At 45.9% G+C, this 12335-nt stretch overlaps 1 protein-coding gene across 6 annotated transcripts in view; it reads right to left on the reverse strand.

The window, feature by feature from the left end:
• SCAF8 (SR-related CTD associated factor 8) overlaps nt 1-12335 on the reverse strand; it is a 197408-nt gene that overhangs the window by 63358 nt on the left and 121715 nt on the right. Inside the window, exon 21 of one of the 6 annotated variants that reach the window (XM_061207510.1) lies at nt 116-344. The exons of the other annotated variants lie outside the window; for them this stretch is intronic. The gene's annotated coding sequence lies outside the window, so the exon portion shown is untranslated. Of the gene's footprint in view, nt 1-115; nt 345-12335 lie in introns of those variants that run through there. 6 annotated transcript variants of the gene reach the window in all.

Raw genomic sequence — 12335 nt, forward strand, 5'->3', positions numbered from 1 at the left:
TGGTCCTGTGGAAGTGTGTATCTCTTACAGATGCAATACTGTTCGTCTGAGTGGATCCTCAAAAAGAACAATTATGGACTAGAAACTCATAGAGTTTGTGTTTAAAATTTATAAAATTAAACCTGCTCCAACAGGTAATACAGGGAGGCATGCTTGCAACCTCTGGATTCAATCAGAAACAATGCCTGAGAGCACAGAGCCTTCAATAGGTAACGGCGGGTTCCTTTTAACGCTTCCTTAAACAAGATCCGATGTGATGCACATTGGAACTTTGAAGCACGTCTCATTTATGTCTACAAGGCCTGGGACACAGGAAGCTGCCAGAACTTCATTCATCATCTTGCCTGTTGACAAAAGGAACAATAACTGGTCATCACTGGTCAATGGAATAACTTTTCCTAGTTTTTTTTTTTCCAAGATAATTCCTAAAGAAGAGACGGTGTGAATACAACAGCAAATGTTTCAATGTTTGATGAATTTCTGTGCTCTAAAATGCCATGTCTTCCTCCAGTGGAACAGGAAGAACCGGAGTGTTCATCGCTCTCCTCGTGGGGGAATGGGTCAGGAGAGACCCCTGTCTTGGAGGTCAGCATGCCTAGGCTCCAGGCGAGATTCTGCCAGTAACTCACAACGTCACCTAACCTTGCTGGGCCTTGGTTCCTTCACGTATACACTGAGGACTTCAGTGGATGAGGTCTAAAAAGAAAGCCACCGACTAACTTTTAATGGGTCCATGTGGTCCTGCCTTCGTAGCTCCTTAGAGAGCACAACCAGGTAGAACCATTTCCGACTGTGGCAATGGTTAGGCTTACAAAATCCCTGCGCCTGGGGTGCCTACCATCCTAGTTTAGACTGGTGACAAGAACCAGCTGAACAGCTGAACTACGAGAGAAGTCACGACATACCTATTAGCATCTGAAGTCAATAAACATCTTCTTAAATGATGATGTCATTAAGCTCTATGGGGGTAAAATTCTGAAAATACACATTTCCACATCTTTTAGTGTCTTAAGATCTAAGAATTGTTTCTTTATTTGGGGTAGCTACTGGTTTCCTTAAATTAAGAAATAATTATGTAAAAGTTGAAAGTTCCATTAATAAGTATAACAACATGGACGCAATCTGTAAGCGCCCAGTACCTAGCCCTACGATCCAACTAGTTGGACTAGTTTAGTAATTACTTCAAATAACTTTACAAAGACACACAAACTAGTAAGCAGAGATGGGACCTAGACACAGGAAGTGTGACCCTAAAACTGAGGCGTTTAACCACTATGCAAACTACCTCACCAAGCCTTGTTAAAATGATAATGAATTGGGACTGTAAAGTTTACTGTGACTTTCACAGCTGTCATAGGTACAACCAGGAATTTGGTTCAATATTTGGAAATTTCGGGCCATTAGTTCCCATTAGTAACAAAATGATAAGCTTCAACAATTGAAAAACTTTAGCAATTTTGATTTGATCTTTATGCTTCGGAGGCTGGTAAAACTTAGATGATGCTGAAACAACCGTTCATATCATATCATACTACTATATTGTGTCATTATTATATTATATATGTATATAAATATATTAAGGCATGATGGCTGTCATGTGGGGCAACAAAAAGCTTAATAATTTTTTTCATCTTTCTACTGTGGCTTTGGCATAAGGGGAGACACAACTTTGTGAAATGTGTGAATGATTCACACAAAACGAAACTGGCACCAAGATATCATCTATTACTTGGATTATTCTAAGTGCTTTGCTAATGAGTTTATCCTTCAAATGCTGGCATAAAAGCTACTCAAGAAAGAAAACGACAATGAAAATAAGCTACACTGCTAAAGGGACAGAGCCATTTTCTTAAATCTGGATAAGATTTGCTGTAACACAATAGGGTTGCTGTCCAGAGTAAACCAGCATTCGTGGGATAAAAGGCATAGAGACCCCAGTGGGGAACAAAAGGGAAAAGACACAAGTTTACTCAAATCGTGTGGTGGGGAATGAGAATCATCCACGAGAATGATCTAGCAACACATGCACGTATATCAACACAGACTAAATTTCTGGGTTTCTTTGTTGCCAAGTAAGAGAAATAAAGATTGCTGTCTTGACAAATGAACTCGAAATAAACAAACAGTAAGTAAAATTTATTATGGAATTCTGGCAAGTATTTTTACGACCGTGGCTTTCTGGGCTGTGATAGCGTATATCCTAAGTGCCTGATGGAATCGCTACAGGAGCGTGTACAGTAAACCGCTCTGTCACTGGAGAAGGGGGACATTAAGACGGAAACATCAAGTTCTCGTGCAAGTAACAGTACAGAGGGCCAGAGATGACGGTCGCACAGCTCACGCTTGGACAGCACTTTAGTTTTCAAAGCCCCTTCACATGTATGAACTCTCTGGCGTGAACGTATAATGGGGACCCTGCTGACATGAGAGGCGGCTAAGGTTTGAGGGTTAGGGGACCTACCTGGCGTTACATGGGTATGCGGGTCACCGAGTCACTGGGCAGAAGGAGGACCAGCTCCTTCTCCTCTAGGCGCCACCTCTGGCTGCTAACACTGAATAGCGATGAATCCACTACTTACTATAATGCATCTCTTCCGCACTGTTTTGTTCCTACTCTTACCCTCATGTACTGAGTGTCTTATAAAGAACACCCAGCAAGCTAGACCTAACCGCCTCCACAAAGAGGCTGGCTTGGGGGAAACGCGTTGCCCCGTGTTACAAGGCACCCAGCAAAGAGCAGAGCCAGGACTCAAAGCCGCGGCAGCTGCGGTCCCCCAGCTCCAGCTCATTTCGCGGCTACGCCGCTGCGGTACGCGCTGGACCACAGGGCAGAAGCGCCTACGCGTGCTGTGGAGTCCCATCTTTACATGGCGAATCCAACACGAGCTTCTGCGTCTGAAGCCTAGTCACAAAGACAGACACCGCCGCTCCCCCCGAGACTTGCCACCGAGTGGCACCGTGGGCAGGACGGCTTATTCCAAACTCCTTAACTAGGGAGGTTTTGTGAAGAGCGTTCTCGCTTCTTCAGGGATCACTCTTCGTTAGCAGTGATCAGTGCGCTGCACGACTGCCCATGATATGGGCTATCATCTCATAGCAAATGACGAGTAGGAGGCCAAACACGGCATTGTTCAATGAGAACATGGTACGAAAAAAATTTTTTTAAGTAAACTGAGAGGTAGCCGTGCCCGGAGGTAGAAGTAATACCTGGAAGGTAATTGTAAAAGTTCTAGAACCAGTTTTCTGCAGCTCAAGTTGCCATAAATGAAGTATTTGCTGCGACTGTCCTTAATTTTGAAATGCAGTTATTCATTTATAAAATGGGCACAATGAAGGCAAATTGACTTGGGGGGGCCCCTCATCCAGCTGTAACTCACTGGGGGGGTCCCACTGCTTCCAGGTCACTGATGTACACGTCTCACTTAACCTAAGCAAACAGCCCTGCCAAGCAGACAGATTCATTAACTTCACGTTGCATATGAGAAAATGAGGCTCAAAGAGGTTAAATAACCTGGGAAAGACGACGCAGCTAGAAAGCGGCTGAGACTGGCTTTCAGGTTAAGTGTGCCTCACGCCCAAATTATCTGCCTTTCCTCGCACATCCCTGAGCTACACACACAAGAATGGTCACCCCGTACAGGGACCCGTGGGCCACACGGCTGCTGAGGGGCCGGCAGGGACCAGCACCGCAGGGGAGGTCCAGCTGCTTCCAAAGCAGCCACACCCTTTCTTACCCGTGGAAACCTGGCTCTAGAACCAGTGGCCAGGCTTCCGTGAACGCAGGGCCGCAGAAGGAGGAGGGAATAAGGACAGGCAGGAATGACCACAGGTGAACCCACAGGAGGGAGAAACAGGTATTAGGTTAACATCAGTCACAGCGTAGAGGCTTCTGTGGTCTCTTTCCCATTCTTCCTCCTTAAGTAAATGTGATCTGATTTCCAAATAACCTATTAGCAGGCTGAAAATTACCTACAGCCTAAAGAATCACTTCTAAATTACAGCTGAGAAAGAGACAAAATCTACAGAGAGGCTCTGACCCCTTTATCATTAATCTTCATTTCTTGCCCCAGGAAAAGTCTCATCAGAGTAGCCAGTGATGGGCCAAGCTGACGGACCGGAATTCACCATCCTGTCTCCTGTCCTCCACAAAAGGAGGAGGCGTGTGATTGCGAAGCCAGGGGAGAGAAAACCTACCCTGGGTATGATCTGTCCCGGCACTGATGCTATTGGATTAACCACCAGTGGGCTAAATAGGGAGGAGACAGAGCAATACCAAGAAAAACCAGGTCCTTTCAAAAGACTTTCAGATCCAAGCCTCAGCCAGCCTGCCTTGCCACGCTGAAGGGAAGGTGCCAGAGTTATTCATGGATGCCAGGCCCCCATCTGCCTCGGCCAGCTGATCCGCTTGGTCAGCCCATATGGGAGCAGGACGGCTGGCACAGATCTAAAAGTAGCAGTGTGTGCAGACATGTTCTAACATAATTTGCTAAATGTTTTATTGTTCTACAAAAACCTACTTAAAATGTGTGGAGCCATGTCCCATTAGATGAGAACAGTATGAAGTCAGGTCTTCCCAAGAATCAGGTGTAAGAGTAATTAAAATAAAAGAAAGGGAACGATTTCCTATTACGGAAGTTCCTTTCTACGATGGGGGATACCCAGGGCTCTTCTGTTAAATGGAGATCACGTTTTGTTTCCTGCGTCACGCCTACACACGTACGGTGCATACCCTTTTTTGGACTCCCCAAAGATGCTACGTAATTCCAACATAATAGAAAGCAGGGTCATATACATTCGTGCTAAAACAGACCTTGGGAATTGCAGGGCACAAAATTCTCCTCTTAAACATTAGAAATCTGAAGCTCAGAGGTTTCACACTTGCCCATGGGCGCACAAAGACTGGGAATCTAGCTAATGCTCAGATTTCTTGTCCTACCATACACTGTATGCCCTACAGCGTCCTTTATTCATTTAATTCAAATCTCTCAGATACTAAATCCTGGAAAATTACGCCGCTTGGCATGAATGATCCAAATATAATACAGACTTTTGAACGATCCAAATATAACAGAGACTTCTGGTCCATGATGGACTGAGCTGTCACCAGAGGTGCTGAGATCCAGCCTCATGTGCGCTAGTGGGCGGGAGGCACAGGGTCTCAGGGTCCGACAGAACCCTCCAGCAGGCTCATTTATGGCAAGGCAGTTCAGCATTCTGGCTAAAAGTGTGCCCTTTGGAATCGGACCCATCGGTGGCCTTGCAGCTCTGAAGTTGCTCCTTACTGGATATGCAATCCCTGGGCAAGTTCCTTAGCTACTGTGAGTTTCCTCAACCGTAAAATGGAGATGACTACCCACCACCAAGGCCAACTGTGGGGAGGATGTGAGGGGCTGCGTGGGAAGTGCCCATCACAGCGGAGGCAGGAGGTATGGAGACTCCCCTTTGCCAGCCGTCTTCTCAGGAGCCCTGGCGACGCAAGGGGAGAGCAGAGATGCTGGCTGCTACTTGGGTTTTAGGAGCGAGGCTGACGTTTGCCATTCCCTCTGCGTGGAACGCTCCCTTCTCTACCTGACTGCTCAGTCAGCCACTGAAAACACGCTACTTGATGGCTGCCTCCTTGCAAGGCCTTCTGCATCAGTTGAGGTCCCGCCCCCAGGCCCCCCTTGGTCCACACCCCCGGGAGAGCCTTGCTCTCATCCTCGTCTTCTCCCTCCTTTCCTGCACTATAAGTGCCTCCATGGCGGATTGAAAAAGCGAGTGAAAGAGGCCCACAGCCCCTCGCCTTGCTCCTGGAGGCGTCAGTGATTCTACGGCCCACACACTCCACGCCACTCTGGCCGTTACAGAGTCAGGGCCCTTCCTTTCTCCACTCTGCTCCCAGCAGCCAAACTAGCCTCCCCCTTCTTCCTCCACCTCCCAACACTTCTCTCTGTCTCTCTCTCTCTCTCTGGCCCACTCCTATTCGGAGGAGAGAATCGCCACGAGCAACAAGGAATCGATACTTGTATACATATTTTTTAAAGTCAAAGCTTATGCCCTTGTTGAGGTACAAGAAAAACAAAAACAGTTTCTGTGAACAACTCACATGTGGCCTGACAAGTCTGTACGCTGACACCCTGACACCCTGAACTTTGGGGCAGGGGGGCAGGAGAGATGACAAGCAGCAGACTGACAAAGAGGGAAAGAACGGGTTATCACAGGTGCCGTTCTGGGACCTTAAAGCCGGCTGCTGGCTGCGAGGGCCGGGAGGACCAGCCTGCGCTCCAGAAGGGCAAGGCCAAGGCCTGTCTTTGCCGCTTGGCACGGGGCTTCTCAACGGACATTCAACGCTGAACGAAGGTCTGCATGGATGGAAGCGGAATAACCCCACGCAGCCATCCTGGAAGTATAAAGTCTACCCAGCTAAACCCTTAATCCTCCTAGACAACTTGTATAAAACAGCCTATGACATTCATTCTGCGGGCAGTGGAATCACCTCGGCTCTTGGAGGCCCTTAGGCTGGGGGCTGAGGCTAAGAGCTCATGAATTTTACATGAGAGCTTGCTCGAGACAGCGCTCCTTCTAGCTTAAAGGTTAAAAGGTTTGACTTTGGGTTTCCAAGAACAGATACTGTAAGATTAATGAGTGGCAGGTCACATGACGCACTGCCTTCAGTTTTAAAATTGTCATGTTCAAACTATCCATAGTAGGATGTATTCTTCCCCTCCCCCAATCTGGAGCACAAACTAGTAACATGTATGTATTCAGTAAAATTGAACCCATCAGATAAAAATTTTTAGTAATTTAAAAAGTTAATTTTAAAAGACTTTCAGTATTTTTTACTGGCACACCACCCTTATGCATAAAGTATGCTCTAGAAACACAGGACCTTAATTACATCTTATTTTTAGAGTATTGGAAGAAGTTGGTGTTTAAAGAAATCCTCCTGTTCATCTTTTTTGTGGGGTAAAGGAACTTTTGAAAAGTGAACAATCATCCACTTTTTCAATTTTCAATTTTCATATATCCAGTTTGCTTAAAGCAAATTCAATCTGGTGTCCTCAGCTGTCTTCACAATTGGAGAGACTAGATGGCCACCCAGTTGAGCAGATGCTTTTCTTTTTTTTTTTTTCAATTTGCAAACTGGATTAGTGGCAGAGAATTGACATGACTTAGTCAAGGAAATGACGAGGCACTCACTTCTCTTGGATGCCAGAACATACGACCCCAGGAAAGATGACCATGGGAATTCTCAGGACAGGGACACCCTCTCCCAGCTCCGAGGGACAGCAAGCCCTAGAGGAGCGAAGGCCCTGGGGTTGGAGGGGACAGGCAGCCAGGGAGAACACACCCGGGACCACGCCTGGCCTTCTGCACACGCTGCCCCTCTGAGTGGGCTCAGCAGTGCCTCCGTCAGATCTTTACTTTGTACGCATACACTTTAACTCCTTACCCAGAATAAGCGTTTAAAATTGGGAATTGGCTGTTTCAAAGAATCACCAGGAAGGGAAGTGAATGAAATTAAAGAAAAAAAAAGACAGACTATTACTCCTCAAGTGCATTTGACGGGGCATAGCTGGAAAATGCTTTCATGCCTGTTCTGATAAGTTATCTGAGTTATGTCCATCTGTCTTCATTTTAGTCTCTCTCTCATGAGCTCTTAAAATGACTAAGACAGGAAGTGCGGCTCCACGTCCATTGGGGAGGCAAGGTGCAGGATCAGCAAACGCAACAGCTGGGCTCATGTTCACACCTAAAGCCACAGAGCAGAGAGGACACACTAAGACCCCTGCCAGCTACTCCATACCTAATCGACATCAGCTTGCGCCGGAGGTACCCTCAGCGCCTCAAGTAGTAACTCTGATATGAGGGAGAAACACTGCACTAGAATTGCATTTTTTTTTTTAACAACAGAATAACAGTTTTCAGGAAGGCACAGTGTCTTCTTTTAACAAGCTCACAGAGATTTCCAAACATGATCCAAGTTAATGAACCACTAATAGACATTCTTCTACAAACACAACACAGTCTCAGGAACATCTGTCTTGGCTTGGGCAGATCTGAAGGCACAGAATAGAAAGGGAGGTGAGTTTTTTTAATGGGTGGCTTTCCATAGTCATAATCCTCGGAAGTCCAGGATGTGGGATAAGAAAGTCCCTTCATGTGCAGTGTTTGAGAGCTGAGATGCACCGCATCTGCACCCCACACGCGCTCAGGAGGGGCTGTGACATGGACCCTCCCAGGACCCGTCTCATAATCCCCGGCCCATGGCACCCCCATTCATCCAGCTGTCCAGCGTCCTGGGCCTTTACACAGAAGACCTTAGACATTTGTGAGGCACCTCTCAGATATCTGCAAGCCCCCAAAGTACAAATCCCATTATAGTCTGTAATTTCCCCCTAAAGCAGGTATGCAGTGATGAGTAGAAAAAGGCCGAGTGGAGACACAGATGACTGCAGTGCCCAGGGTCCACTCACCACTTGAGACACACTGCCCCGCAAGCGGCCTGCAGTCAAGGCTGTTCACATCTGTGCCTTAGTAAAACTACAGATTATTACACGCTATGAGTCGGCTTGGAACAGCCAAAACCAGAAACGTTAGAGCCACAAATGCCAAGGAACCCCAGTATTAGCTCGTAACCCATCTCCTGTTTTTCAAGCTGTGCGAGTCCATTGTGTGAGACACGGGAATGCCGAGTAGAAGCCGGCTTTTCCCCATCCCTGAGGGGACCCTGCAGGCCCCTGCCCCACAGACAGAGTCTGAAAAGCCACAGACCTAACGTTTACAACTTTGGTTTGGAAAGCTTTGTTCTGAAACGATTTTAGGCGCTACCAATGAATCAGGTCAAATTAGGGGCGCTCCAAATACCACCTGCCCCTGATCCACACGAGAACTCCTGAGGACTCCCTAGGATGGACCTCTCTTCCTGTCAACTCAGGGGCCATCGCCTTGATTGACATCTTCTAAGGCCCTTCGAGATTTCTTTAGGCCTTTTAGGAGCCAGATCCTTGTCAACGTCAAGCATCACATTTTGGGAAATTGAAATGTTTCCCTGGGAATGAATCCCTCCTTAAAATTACAATGGGTATTGAAGGAAAGCTCAATCCACTTTACAAATAATAATTCAGATGAAATAACCTCTTTCATTTAGGTAGTCATTATACAAACATCAGAAATACACGCTGATCCTAAATAATCTCTTTCTCTTTAAATCTCTCCCACCTTTCCCCCGATCACATATACACTGAAAAACAGGCCACAGAAAACTTCCAAGTTGTAGGTACTTTTATCATTTGTATACAATTGGTAAGGAAACTATTAAAGTAAATGAACTCCCTGTGGCCCTCGAAGAAGAACGGCACTTACCCAGCACCGTTTACAATGACGGGTACAAAGCAGGGTAAATCTGATCGAAAGTTAGGACAGGGCTAGGTGTTCTTGGCATAAGTGGCTTGGCTGGGAGACAGGAGAACTGAAAACAAAATTCTAACAGGTCCCAGGACAACCTGAGCAGAGCCCCGACTATCAACTATTTACAGGAAAGTATTACACAACAAGAAAATGATGTCCATTCTGAGACAGCCAATTTTACGAGTTTGCTATTCAGTTGTCTCTTTACATCTTCAAAAGAAACTGCTACTTACTTTTCAAGCCACCTGCCACTAAACACATCCAAAAGCCTGTGTCCTCCCTGGCAATTTCTGAGAAAATACTCCGGCCTCTTCGGACAACCTTGCCCTTAACTAGTTATCCTTTTCCTTCAATGACTGCTTGAACTCAGCGAACCTTTGTAAACCCTGGCAAGGGAGCCCGAATGGGCTTGTAAACCCGTCTCATTGCAGTGGGGAGAAGGGGAAATGAGGGTTTGTGTCACCTGTGCTAGGTGCCAGGTGTGAGGCGGGCCTGGACCTGGTCCTTCTCCCCACCTTCAAGCAGCTGTCGCGAACCTAACGAGCAGCTGAGGCTGTCGCCTCCTCAGCTCGTGCTGCTATTGCAAGCTGGAGCCCACACTTGAAACCAAAGTCCATCCTCTTCCCTGTGATGTTGCCTCCACAGAGGACTGCATTTCAACCCAACAGCGGTCTCCAGCTGTGCGGTGATTGATGCTTTAGGTGCAGGTCAAGTGCCAGGAAACTTCTGCCAGGCTGTAAGCCGAACCCAGCCCGACAAAGTGCTTCTCTGCATCGATGACCCACAGCTGAGTTTGCGATGCCAGCGAAGCACATGTGAGCAAATCATCTTGAGAAGATCTATTCGCCAAAAATTTTGCTAAAATTTCTGGCTTGCTTTCTCTCTGGAATTATGACAAACTACAATTTTTTTTTTTTTTAAACTTTCTATAGCTCACTCTTTGGAACATCTCCCAGGACGCTTAATAGAGTGTCACTCTAGAGAAGTGGTCCAAGGTTTACATAGTAGTAGCTGGACTTACACCAACACATCGGAACAGGGCACAGAGTCATGACACAGGGGAGAAGGCAGCCCATGACTAGTGGTTTTAATAACATAAATCTAGAAGGTCCCAGGCAACAGGAAGATGGGCATTCACATGCTACTCTTTTGTTTGCATTATACTCAAAATAACCATGCTTCAGGGATCTCAGAAGTGCTGACCATAGATAGACATATACTTGACTGCAACCAAAAGACCCAAATAAATATGTCTATTCACTTATTTCTTATTTAAGAAAAAGAAATGAAACTCAAGTTATAATTTGGTAGTTTTTGGTAGTGTATTAGGGTTTGTCTTTAAAAAAATTTCTACCAATACTCAATTACATTTCAAAGTAATAATTTAAAAATTATCTCGGTGGGTACTATGGTATATTCTTTATTTTTGGTTTATCCCGACTGTGCCTCAGGCCTCTGATATGATGTTTCTTAAACGGCCTAAGCAATTTTTACAGTTAAGTAACAAGTAAACATTTGGTGGTGACTAGAAACTGAAAAAGATATTCTCATTTCTCATTTATGTGATCCTCTTGTGTTGTCAAAAAGCTTTTCATTCATCTGTTTCAATGGTCCTGCCAGTGGAGTTAGATGGATTCCCATTTTGTCTTGTTACATGTAAAAATGAAACTGTCAACTCACTATCAACGACATCCGTCCTAGCAGTTAGGTGAGCTTTTACTGAGCCATCCCTAGCTCCTCAGAAAGGTCCTCTTTGAGTCCAAGGTATTTTTTTCTCTTTCAAAGAAGTAAAATAAAATCCACAACCCTCCTTTTTTAACACTACATCTAGCCCACCCATCCTCAACCTCAAAGTAAATCTGCAGTCAGCTAAGAGAGGTGTCTCAAGTCATGTCTTAGGTTTAGTTACAATAATGAAGTCCAAATTTGCAAACTACCTGTTTTAAATAATCAGTCAGAAAGGATTCAAGGTTATCCGTGTAACAGTCCTTATCACTCATATTCAATATGTTTTGTCGAGCGGGAGAAAAAGAGCAGAGGTTGGTGGGGGTGCGTTGCATACATCAGTATCACTCTTCATATGTATTTCACTCAAAGGAAGGTTCTGAATGAACCATGGCTCCATCAGTGGTGCTATACACTGGGGGCAAGGCTGACATGGAGCTGATTTCTTTTAGGAAAACTGTAAAGAACACGTAAACATCCTAACTTATGGCAAATCAATATATATCAGGGACCTAGGGGGTAGGGTTGTCAAACTTAACAGATGAAAATACACAAGAAGTAATTTTTAGTATGAGTACGTCCCAAATACTGCGCGGGACATATTCATACTAAAATTTCTTGTGGACCTGAAATTCAGTTTAATTGGGCATCCTGTATCTTACCTAGCACCCTACCAGGGAGTGGAGTGGGTGAGGTGGGTCAGAGACACCGAGCTGGCATAAGAGGTTGTGTTCATGTCCACAGCCAGATGGGCAGTCTAGACCTGAAGATGTCTGTCAGGACTGTGAGAACACTCCCGTTACAAGTTCTCTCCTTTGTCTCCCTCAGATAATTACTACGAGCTTCCCAACATGCTGTTCTAGGAGCGGGAGACGAGGCGCTGAATAAAGCACCGTCTCTGTCTTCAGGCTGCCTGCATGCCCGGAGAGAGAGAATTAAACAGACAAGTGAACAGAAGTGTGCTGTTAAAGAAAACCGGGTGGGAAAAAAGAGAGTCACAGGGACTGGGGATTGGGCACTGTTTCCTGCTGCGTGATCTTTAGGCTTTCTCTAAATTAGGACAGAGAAAATGTGAGAGAGAGGGTGAGGACTGTGGAAAAATGAGAGAGAGGGTGTGTGGCGGGGGGGGGGAGAAGGGGAAGAAGACGGAGAAGTGGTCACCCGACATTCCCAGAGCAAAGCACTCTGCAGCGGCTTAGCGTAGAAAAGCAAGAGGCTTC

Source organism: Eubalaena glacialis, chromosome 12 (assembly GCF_028564815.1).
Source record: "Eubalaena glacialis isolate mEubGla1 chromosome 12, mEubGla1.1.hap2.+ XY, whole genome shotgun sequence".
Taxonomy (NCBI): Eukaryota; Metazoa; Chordata; class Mammalia; order Artiodactyla; family Balaenidae; genus Eubalaena; species Eubalaena glacialis.